This window comes from Carcharhinus amblyrhynchos, chromosome 7, assembly GCF_965287045.1.
Source record: "Carcharhinus amblyrhynchos chromosome 7, sCarAmb.v2.hapA, whole genome shotgun sequence".
NCBI lineage: Eukaryota > Metazoa > Chordata > Chondrichthyes > Carcharhiniformes > Carcharhinidae > Carcharhinus > Carcharhinus amblyrhynchos.
This window is the reverse complement of record NC_137330.1, coordinates 50,342,398-50,353,178: the sequence shown is the minus strand read 5'-3', so window position 1 is coordinate 50,353,178 and position 10,781 is coordinate 50,342,398. Positions and strand designations below refer to the sequence as shown.

At 40.3% G+C, this 10,781-nt stretch overlaps 1 protein-coding gene across 11 annotated transcripts in view; it reads left to right on the top strand.

Annotated features, from left to right (window-relative positions):
- The first annotated feature begins 3,210 nt into the window (after positions 1–3,210).
- LOC145344930 (DNA (cytosine-5)-methyltransferase 3A-like) overlaps positions 3,211–10,781 on the top strand; it is a 505,928-nt gene continuing 498,357 nt past the window's right edge. For 10 of the 11 annotated variants that reach the window (XR_013887006.1, XR_013887007.1, XM_080192268.1 and 7 more), the window contains exon 1: positions 8,396–8,480. The gene's annotated coding sequence lies outside the window, so the exon portion shown is untranslated. Of the gene's footprint in view, positions 3,472–8,395; positions 8,481–10,781 lie in introns of those variants that run through there. The other variant, XM_080192264.1, reaches the window with a different exon arrangement.

Here is a 10,781-nt window from a genome sequence, read left to right as displayed (position 1 = left end):
TCTCTTTTACAAAACCATACTGACTTTACCTAATTGCATAAAGATTTCCTAAGTGTTCACCATAACCTCCTTAATAATAGATTCCAGCATTTTCCTTATGATCAGTGTTAGGCCAAGTGGCCTGCTTTCTATCTCCTTCCTTGCTTGAATAGCAGAGTTACATTTGCTATTTCCAAACTGCTGGGACATTTCCAGAATCTAGGGAATTCTGGAAAAATTCCTCTACTATCTCCACAACCACTTCTTTTAGGATCCAAGGATAAAATCGTCAGATCCTGATGACCTATCAGTCTTTAGTTCTAATAGTTTTATCAATACATTTACCCTGGTGATTGAAATTGTTTCAAGTTCCTTCCTCCCTTTCATTACTTAATTTATATGTAAATCTGGGATGTTACCTGTATCTATGACAGTGAAGACAGACACAAAATATCTGTTTAACACGTCTGCCATTTCCTTATTTTCCATTATTAAGTCCACAGACTCACTCTCTAGAGAACTCTTGCTCACTTTAATTATTCTTTTCCTTTTAAAATATTGTTGAAGAACTTACTATCTGTCCTTATGTTTCTAGCTAGCTTTCATTCATACTCTAATTTCTCTCATTATTATTTTAGTCATCCTTTGCTGTTTTTTCAATTACATCAAATCTTCTGATCTACCACTAATCTTTGCAAATGTATGCTTTTTCTTCTGGTTTGGTGATATCCTTAACTTCCTTGGGTAATTGTGATTGGTACATTCTTGTCCATATGTCTTTCTTAAATCATCAGAAAACCTTTCCTGATTTTAATCAAAACTCCTGATTTGTAAATGCAGTTTGCTTCACTTAACATCCATGGGATTTGATAATGTGCAAATATAGAATGAAGAGTTGTTCACCAAGCTAAGATTTTACTTCTAACTATTGATTAGTGATACATTTATTTTAAAAAACGTGGCACTATCACTGCAAATTAATTTTCTTAACCAAAACGTAATTGCCAAATATCTATGATGTGCTTTACAGATTCAAAATGCAATCAAGAAGGTCCTTTGGGATGGGACCTTAACTTCTACTCGCTTTCACTCTGTGTCACAGAATGATTTCACTTATTAGAGTTTGATTAGTGCTGTCTCTGATGCTCCCATTAATCAGGCAAAGTGTATTTTAAAGATGGTGAAAATGAAATGAACCAATTTAGAAAAGGTTGGTTTTCTTACAGCTACTGGTTAACTAAAAGAAATAGGAACAGGAGTAGACCATTCAGCCTGTCGAGCCTGCTCCAGCATCCAATAGAATCATGGCTGATCCAACATTCTTCACTTTCCCAGCCCTTGATTCCCTGATCAAAAATCTATCTATCTCAGTATTAAATATACAGAATGACTCTGCCGTAGCAGCTTTCTGTGGCATAGAGTTCCAAAGACTGATAACCCTCTGAGAGAAGAAATTCCTCCTCATCTCAATCTTGAATTGACACTCCTTTATTCTGAAACTCTCCCATGAGGAGAAACATCCTCTCAGCATTTATCCTGTCAAGGCCTTTAGGAATCCTATGTGTTTCAATGAGATCACCTTTCAATTTTCTAGTATCAATGAGTAGAATCCCAATCTGTTTAACTTTTCCTCATAAGACAATCCCTCCATACTAGGGATCATCTTGGTGAACCTTCTCTGAACTCCCCCTCAATGAAATAATATATTTCCTTAAATAAGGGAACTAAAACTGCTCACAGGACTGCAAATGATCTTGTACAGTTACTGCAACACTTTCCTACACTTATACTCCAATCTCCTTGAAATAAGGGCCAATGTTCCATTACCCTTCCTGGTTGCCTACTGTGTCTATGTGTTATCCTTCTGTGTTTCATGCACAAACACCCCCCAAATCCCTTTGTGTTGCTGCTTTCTGCAGTTTTTCTCCATTTTAATAATAGTTCTTTTGTTCTCTCTTCTAAAATGAACAACTTCACATTTTCCCACATTATGCTCCATTTGTCAACATTTTGCCCTCTTACTTAACCCATCAATATCTCTGTAAACTATGTGTATCCCTCTTGCAACTTGCCTTTCCACTTATTTTTGTGCTGTCTGCAAATTTGGCTACAGTACATTTGCTTCTTTCCTGCAAAGTAACTGGCTAGTGTGAAGAAAGTAGCCTTGCCAGAAATTGACCCTACTTTTGAAAGTTTAGTTTTTCAGATGAATTTGCTAGCAAACAATTTATTAATTTTATAATGTTAACCCTTGCTCAGCAAGCATTTGACACAGTTGCCTGTCATTCACATAAGCATCTGCCCATTTCAGTTGCCTTAACCCATGTATTCCAACTGTCCCAAGTATGGGGGAATTTCTGTTCCGCTGTTTCAATGGCAAAAGATCATGGTTCCAGATTTTCAAGTTCATTTCTTTAAGAGAGAAGGAAATGACAAGATGCCAATAGTTTAATAACATTGCTAGTCTATTCACATAATTTCAACTTAATTAACCTATTGTTAACAATACTTTCAAATTGACAGCTTGACAGGATCTCAGATTAAACAAGAATTCAGTAAGAATCTGACATTTAAATCTTAATATCCCCGTGAACCAGTGAAGCAACCAGAACAACTTGCTTAAAAAAAAACTGGAATCATTGAAAATCGTGCGCCCCTTGTATTAATCGATCTAATTCTGTGCTTATCAATACACCTTGTCTGTCTTCCTTGTGGTGTCCTTTGTTATATGTTACCCAGAAGATTTTCAATAGTTTGTGTGGCAATGCAGACACTCTGTGAGATGGTCTAAACAATTCGTGCATAGCCATTAATCAGCCCAATGCCAAATGAACGCCTGATTTTGGATTTTCGCTGTCTTGCAAATACTCAAATCAAAATAGTATCTCTGTTTCTGTTACAAATGGAAAGCGAGACCGTTGCATATGTTCATTTCACCTCTTTTTAAGGGTGTGGGTTGTTTCGTTTTACCATGCGTTAGAACGACCTACTTCACGTGTGAACTCTTGTAAAGCCTGTCAACTATGTACAATTTTCGGGTGAAACCTCTCCTCGCTCGGTGACAATGGGCTTGCCGTCTGTTTTGTCATTGTGGGTCAACCCTTCAATTGTTGAGGCCATATTCTAGCCCGGTTGCTTTCAAAGGGGCGTCATTAAAATAGGAAGAAAAAGTACTCCGAGATTTCCACACATGACGCAATGTAAAAAAAATCAAAACCAGAGGGGAAAAAAACCCTCGCACATTTATTAATTCACACAGAAAGACCACCAAAGAAAGCCCTATTGTCATAAGGGAGCAATATACGTGTTGTAGCTTCGGGTTTTCACCGAATTAAGTTAGACCTTCAATCTAAACTGCACCGTGCGCTCGGTTATAAACGCCATTCCCCCTTCATCCCTTGGAGTTTATGTTAATTTTTTTTGCAAGGAATCTACTGAGGGGCTCGCCTCGGCCGTCAGTGAAACCTGAACAACAAAGGCTGGAAGCTGAAGGTAACAGAAAGGGCTGGGGATTTTCCACAACGCCATTTTCTACAATGTGATCCGGCTTTGCAATTCAGGCAAGACCAAGTTCAGAGGTTTGCAACAAAAATAACCCAAAGAGCGGAGCGGGGAGCAAATTTGCAAAAAAAAAGTGGATGGTGTGTGCGTGAGTGTGACTGCACCTCACCCGGATAGAGCTCACCGAATAGAGCGACACTCAATAGTTTGGGATCTAGGGGTTTTTTTCGGGAAGCGGCTCGTACTTAACCCCCGCGATGATTAAAACATGCAAAAAAAACGTGTTTTTGAAAATGAAAGCTGGGGATTGGGGTAAGGAAAGAGGAGCCAGGTGATTTATGCAGAAAAGGGTGGTTGACTAATCCACTTCTTCCCTGGCCCCGGATTATCTGCGCATTCCCTGAGATTGGGGAAATTGCAGTTTTATTTCTGAAAGCAAGATGTAAAATAAATATTAATGGTAGATGACACGCCATGTGCAGACTGGGTGAGAGAAGCTTGGCCCCGGGGATGCTGAAGTTCCCTGTCAGATTGGGAAAGCCAAACGCCAGATCAGCCACCCAGGCGTCTTCGTTTACTGCGGCAGAATGTTTTTTTCCCCCTAATGGCGCTGGGCGGAGGGAGAATCGCTGGTTGCTTGTTTTTTTTCTGCTAAAGAAGAATATACGTGACGCAGTCTTTTTTTAGAAGGCTGATGTAGTGTTTCCTATTTTGCCCTTTTAGATCCGTCATTCCAGAACCTTAAAACAAAAATAACCCCACATGAAAATTGTACATTTGTGTGCGATTTTCTTTGTGGGGAAGGGTAAACTTTTTTTGAGATAGTGCTTTCTTGATCTGGACCAGCTGTTTAAAAGTCAACGCCCCCACCCTCATTTCAGGGCTAATTTTCTTGGGTTAATCTTCTGTGTGGGGTTGTTTGGAAACATAATGTTGAACATTACTTCCCACCCTGCAGTCAGTTTACAACACCTGACCTTGACCTTTGGGTGGGGCGAGTGATAAGTACAGGATCTTCAACCAGCTGCGAGCAGTCATTTGTTCTCGGCGATTCTAGTCGTTATCGGCTGCTACGTTGTTGCTCAATTGTATGTGAAACGATAGTGTAAGGGACTTGTTTAAACTTTAATCCTCCAAAACAAAAATGTAGAACAGTCAATGTTCTTGATGCTGCTTCTTGCACTATTCTCAGGGTTGACATCTGTCCATTTGCAAAGCGTCCAACTTACAACATACAGATGTTTAGATGTTGTATAGGAATAGATCGGAAGTTGCGACAGATGCCAATCAAAATTCAAGATGTCCCAATGTTTTTGGAGGTTTTTTTTCTTGTGTAAATTGTTTGGAAATGACCAAACAGCTGAAGTATGAGCAGTCAAGACCACATGGCCCAAAAGGCAGTTCGACTCCAGCGGTCCTTGCGCTTAATTCCAGTTCAGACATTAAGGACAGACAGAAATCCAACTAATACATCCATTGAGCATTTTTGCAAATTGTTTTGAACGAATGAGTCGTTGATAGCAATGACTGCGTGCCAACAACCTTTGCTTGACTTACGTCATCGCTATTTAAGTTGACCCGTTATGTGATCATGACCTAATGTCATCTTAACTCGTAGCCAAAAAAAAACTTTAAAGTTTTTGGCTTTTAATTTAAATGCTCACGCAAAGGGTTTGCCAGACAGTAACATGATGTCTGGCAACAGATGTCTATATAGGTTTACAATCCCTAATTGGGCAGATCCAGATAACAGCAAAATACTGCGGATGCTGGAATCTGAAACAAAAAACAGAAAATGCTGGAAAATCTCAGCAGGTCTGACAGCATCTGTGGGGAGAGAATAAAGCCAACGTTTCGAGTCTAGATGATCCTCCGTCAGAGCAGATCCAGGTAACCTTTATTTTACCTTTTCATTTGCTATGTTGCATCTGGGTGTTACCAATTTCAATCCTCAGCCAGAAAGAATCGATTTCTTTGGGAAGTTTTACAACGTTAAAGGCGCTGTAAGATGCGCGTCATTAGGATTGTTTGTACCCCTCTCTGTGAAGAGTTTGCAATGAGTGTGAGAATCCACCACAGAAATTGCCTTCACGTAAGGAGCGAGAGAGACCGCTTCTTTGGGAAAGGCAGCCCGTGGCTGCACGCCCCACGTTGACTTGCATGGCGTGTGTTTCAATGCGGGAAGAGCGCCCTCTGATTTGGAAGCGTTGAAAGGCAACGCATTCTTCACAGCTGACGTGAAAAATGTAATACTGTCACTGAGTGAACAGTGGGAAAACGTCTCATTTCCCCAGCACTGACGTCCTTCACCTTGATTGACTCACTGTGTCTCTCACCACCACCCCCCCCCCCCCCTCGAGAATACGTTGCGGATGTAACGCTGCATGCATCGGGTTTGATAATCTATGAGCATCATAATTGAAGCGATTGCTGTTTAAATGTGAATGCATATTGAGGTCATGTTTTTGAATGATTGTTTTTATTTGTGGATATTTCAGATGCATTATACTAATCTATATTTATGCAGTCTGGATGAAAGCAAATTACCGGTCTAATGCAAATTACCAAGCCAAAAGTTTGCTTTTCACACAGTAAGCACTGATTTAGTCCCAATGTTGTTCACAATCTATAAGCAACTTCTTGCATCCAATCATATGCAGTAATATATCAAAAAAATGAATTGTCCAAATAAAAGAGTAGTTTCAAACATGATTAACTGTATTTTGACAGTTTAGTTTTCACGTATCAAATAACAAAAGTCAGATGATAAATCAAAGGTATTCAACGCTAGTATCATGTTTATGTTTGTTACAACTTTGAAACTTCCCGTGTCCCCTATCAAGGAAAACAGAGTAAATATGTTAATTTGTAATATTGGACGTGTTATTCATTCTTTGTTTCTTCGTAGGCACATTTGAGAAAAAGGGTGTACCATTTCTGATTTACTCACTTCTTGCAAACATAAATTGTGTTCTATAATGCTGACTCAATCAATAACCTCTATTTGGACAAAAACGCAATGGAAAATAAGACAGTGAATGAAGTGTTTTCTGCACCCACATGCTATTAGTTTTATTTAATGCATTGAGACTGGAGTTAGGCATTAAATATAGGCCATTTAATGAAGTAAAGGGGATAATATTATGCACAACTGTCACCGAAACTTACACCCTTCGAATATGTGTTTCTAAAACAAAAAACACACTAGTAAACTTTGGAGATACTTTCATAAAGATTGTAATAAGTAAATACGTGGTCCAATGATGATGTCATGCAGTTAACCAGAATTAAGATCTGCAGCTAAAACCAGTGACTGAAGTCTAGAACTGTAACGCCGCTATCATTTACAATGGTATGTTCTTTCAGAATGACCATCCTTTCTGTTTCACAAACTCCTACATCCGCATTGCTGTCAGTGTTTAATATTGAAGTGTAAAAGGTTTGCGGAAAACTTCAGTTTATTTGGTTGCGCAACTGGATCGTCGTTACCCAAACGCACACAAGCCCATTGTGTCACAAAGAATGTTTATAAAACACATATTGGTTAAGCTAAAGTTTATCAAAGTTCAAGGTAGGGAGCTAATACTAAACTAAGCAAAAAGTAATTAGTGATAGATCTTAACGTTTTCATTGTTATAAAAGCAAAATACTGCGGATGCTGGAAGCTGAAACAGAAAGTGCTGGAAAATCTCAGCAGGTCTGACATCTATAGAGTGAGAATTGAGCCAACGTTTCGAGTCTAGATGACCCTTCCTCAGAGCAGGAAGAGTCATCCAAACTCGAAACGTTGGTTCTGTTCTCTCTCCACAGATGCTGTCAGATTTGCTGAGATTTTCCAGCATTTTCTGTTTTCATTGTTATACTTTGGTCAAGCGGTTTAAATATATTTAATCGATTTTGAGTGAATGGCTGATGGTGTCAACATATAGTCTATATTGCTCTGGCATTTAATATCCTTTAACAGGAACACACTGATTACCATAAAACGGATTTGTGATTTAGATTCAAGAATCTCTATGGTAACTTTGATTTATGTAACATTTCTAAAATTAGAATTGGTTATTGTGCTAGAGAAGACATTTTATAATACAAAACCAGAAAATGCTAGAAAATCTCAGCAGGCCTGACTGCATCTATGGTGAGATAATTGAGCCAACGTTTCAATGACCCCCCCCCCCTTTCGTCAGACCTGTTGAGATTTTCCAGTATTTTCTGTTTCTGTTCTAAGTTCCATCATCCGCAGTAATTTGTTTTTAACTATAGTAATGCATCTCTTAGAAGTTGTAAAATCTGAAATTATCGTGTGATCTGTTGTTTATCTCACTAATCTTGACATTCAGCCTTCCTAAAAAGTGCTGGCAGTAAATATTCTGTCAGCAGTTAAATTAGTGGAAATAATCACAGTGCATAATTGCCGTCGTGTTGAAGGGAATGAGTGAAGCGAAATCCAGCCGAGCCACGATGACAGAGGTAATTATATTCTGCCCCTGCTTCGAAGTGGAAGCTCTGTAAAGGTGCTCAAAACTCCACATCAGATCCTGATAAGAAGAACTACTTTGTTGATCCTCACAGGTTTGTAATAAAGAGGTTTGAATGCACTTAAAAAAAATTGTTGACTTCAAGTTGTTTTGGTCGTGAAACTGGAAAAGTGGTGGGAAACTGGAAAGTTAAATATTATCCGCGAATATAATCAAACACGTTAAGCAAGGGGATAGCTTACGCTTTGCAGATATCTACAATTTAATTCAAAGTAGGACGAGGAATATGCTGCAACAGGCTGACTATTGAGGGGTTTGGTGGCATTTCAGTGTGTACTGTATCCTCTGGGAGGATTCACAGAGGTTGAAGTGAGGTGACGGGCTTTAGGACTGCGCGGAAGCCAGGCTGTACCCGGTAGGGCTCTGCAGTAAGTGCAGGGGACCTCAAGGAGGCCGCGCCGGCTGGGGAGGACGCTGGAAGAATCAGCCGAGGGAAAAGGTCCAGGCCTGGATTGGCAACGGGTAATTTACACTCGGATCACTATTAAAGTCATCAGCTAATCAATATCTTTTCCGATTGTCAACTTTTCGAACGGCGGTCGCGAATCTAAAAGCAGTCAAAGATGGTGATGTTTTTCTTTTAATGGGGGGGGGGGGGGGGGAGGTTCCATCAGAGCTCTCTGCAGATGTGTCCTCCTGTACATTTTAACCGTTGTTCACTTTCACCGTGAACTTGGGAGGTGTTATTGGCGTTTTCTGATTAAGCGAAGGAGCTGTTAAAAGCTGAAATATTCCTTCGGTGTAATCTGGCCGTGTGTGTGTGTGATCTTTTTTCTAAAAGTCTTACATCGAACAAAAATGTAGCTAAGCCTTGGTACGTCTTAGTATTCGCTGCAGCTAAAGCTAGTTTATCATCTGAAGCTTGGCTGTCTTCCAAACTCCACTTCTACAGCCCGTCTCTGGAACTTAATTGCTCGTTTTCTGATAGCGCCGGCAAACCAAAATGGCATCAAATTCTGCATCAGTGCAGCCCATTTGGAGAATTTTGTTCTGTAACTGTGCAATAGTAAATGATTCCCCCGAGGATTACTTGATGTCCCTGTGGGGATCTCGATGGATCGTACCTTGCTCCACCTGCACGCAAATCTGGGGGGGGGGGGGGTGTTATAAATGTAAACTGCATGCTTTCTTCAGTGATACATTTGTAAAAATATCTATACTGCTGTCTGTGTTAGACATGTCACTGTTTTATCTTTTGCGTCCCAGTGTCAGTGTGACCAGCAGCAGAATATAGTGGTTAGGATTTTACGTATGTTCCATAATCAAGTACTAATGTCTTCAGTGTATGCCCGTTATTGTAGGAATCAGGATCTCGGGGGTTCTTTCGCTGTTATTTACTTTTAAAGTTAGCCGGTGGGAGCGGATACATTTCTTGCAATCGTGTGTCTGCTGCAGCAATAACGTGCAGATAGATCTATTCGAAGCAGCCAACAATAATGAACGTTCAGAATTGTGGCATGGGGCTAGTTTTGGGGATGTCACGTTGTGAGCGCATTTTTTTGTGGTTATTTGTTGCGAAGGGGTCTATGAAGGTTAACCTTAAGTTTAAAGGCAGCAGACGCCATGTTAGCCAGCTATTCCCAGTGATTCCAGATGAAGGGAAAGGGGGGGGGGTGTTGAGGCAATGGAAGGCTCCAGAAAATCTCTCTCACTGCCAAGTACAACATCACACATGGCAAATGCATGTAGGATTTTCCATAGCAACAGGTGCTCGGTCCCTTATTTTGACGGGGCGTTATTTTTTTTTTCGCCCTCCATCGCCACTGCCATTGCAGGACTGATACACAGTCATCACTGGGAGCATTGCAGTCAGACTAGCTGAGGTCACCCTTTCTGAGTCAAAACACAGAGCAAAGCTCTAATTATCAATCTGATCACAACCTGGTGTATCGGGGGGGGGAGGGCCATCTTTTATTGAAAAAAAAATCTGAATGGCGTATGGGACTTTCATAGGCTGAGATGTGTTTTTTTTTCAGTGTATTATTTTACATTCGATATGTCAACCTGCGATATGTCAAACACTTTTATAAAAAAAAAATCTGCTCTTCGTTTGAATCGCACAGATCAACACACAAAAAGGCAAATGGTTTGAGAAAACATTTTAATCCAGTAATGTAATACGTAACACACAATATGATAGGGACATCGGATATTTCAAGGGGATCTGGAAATATCGCTCGACTTTGTTATATATCCAATTGTTTCCACATGTGTGAAGATTAGTTTCCATCAAAGATAGAGCGAAAGGGAATTCAAACAAAAAAAAATTGGTCGGGAGATTCTTTCTTGCCTGTTGAGATACACAGAAAGCAGGGATTCGGGGCTCCTTCAGAGGTGTTGCTGACATGCTTGACGAAGATGAGGCGAAAATGGAAAATGCTGACCGAGCAGAACGTGAGAATGAAACGTTGCCAGCAAAATACAAAAAAAGATGCATTTTAATTTGAAAGAGGAGGGGGTGGGGGGTGCGGGAAGGGTCGCTTTCTCCTCTGGCCAAAGCGAGTAAAGCAACAAAATGCGCATTTTGGCACCATGTCAAAACCGCCATGTTATAACAGAGAAAGAGAGAGGGGGAACACTCAGTGTAAATTGTGGTCTGTTACGGTTTTTTGTGTGAAGGGGAGGCAGGTATGACAATAATGTTCGAGCAGTTGTCCAAGTGAGGGGGAGCTGGCGATCAGTGATGATCAGCAGCCCAGATCTAAACGATGCTCAATGTGAAAATGGTTGTCAACAACTGTCCAGCACCACTGCCTGCAACGC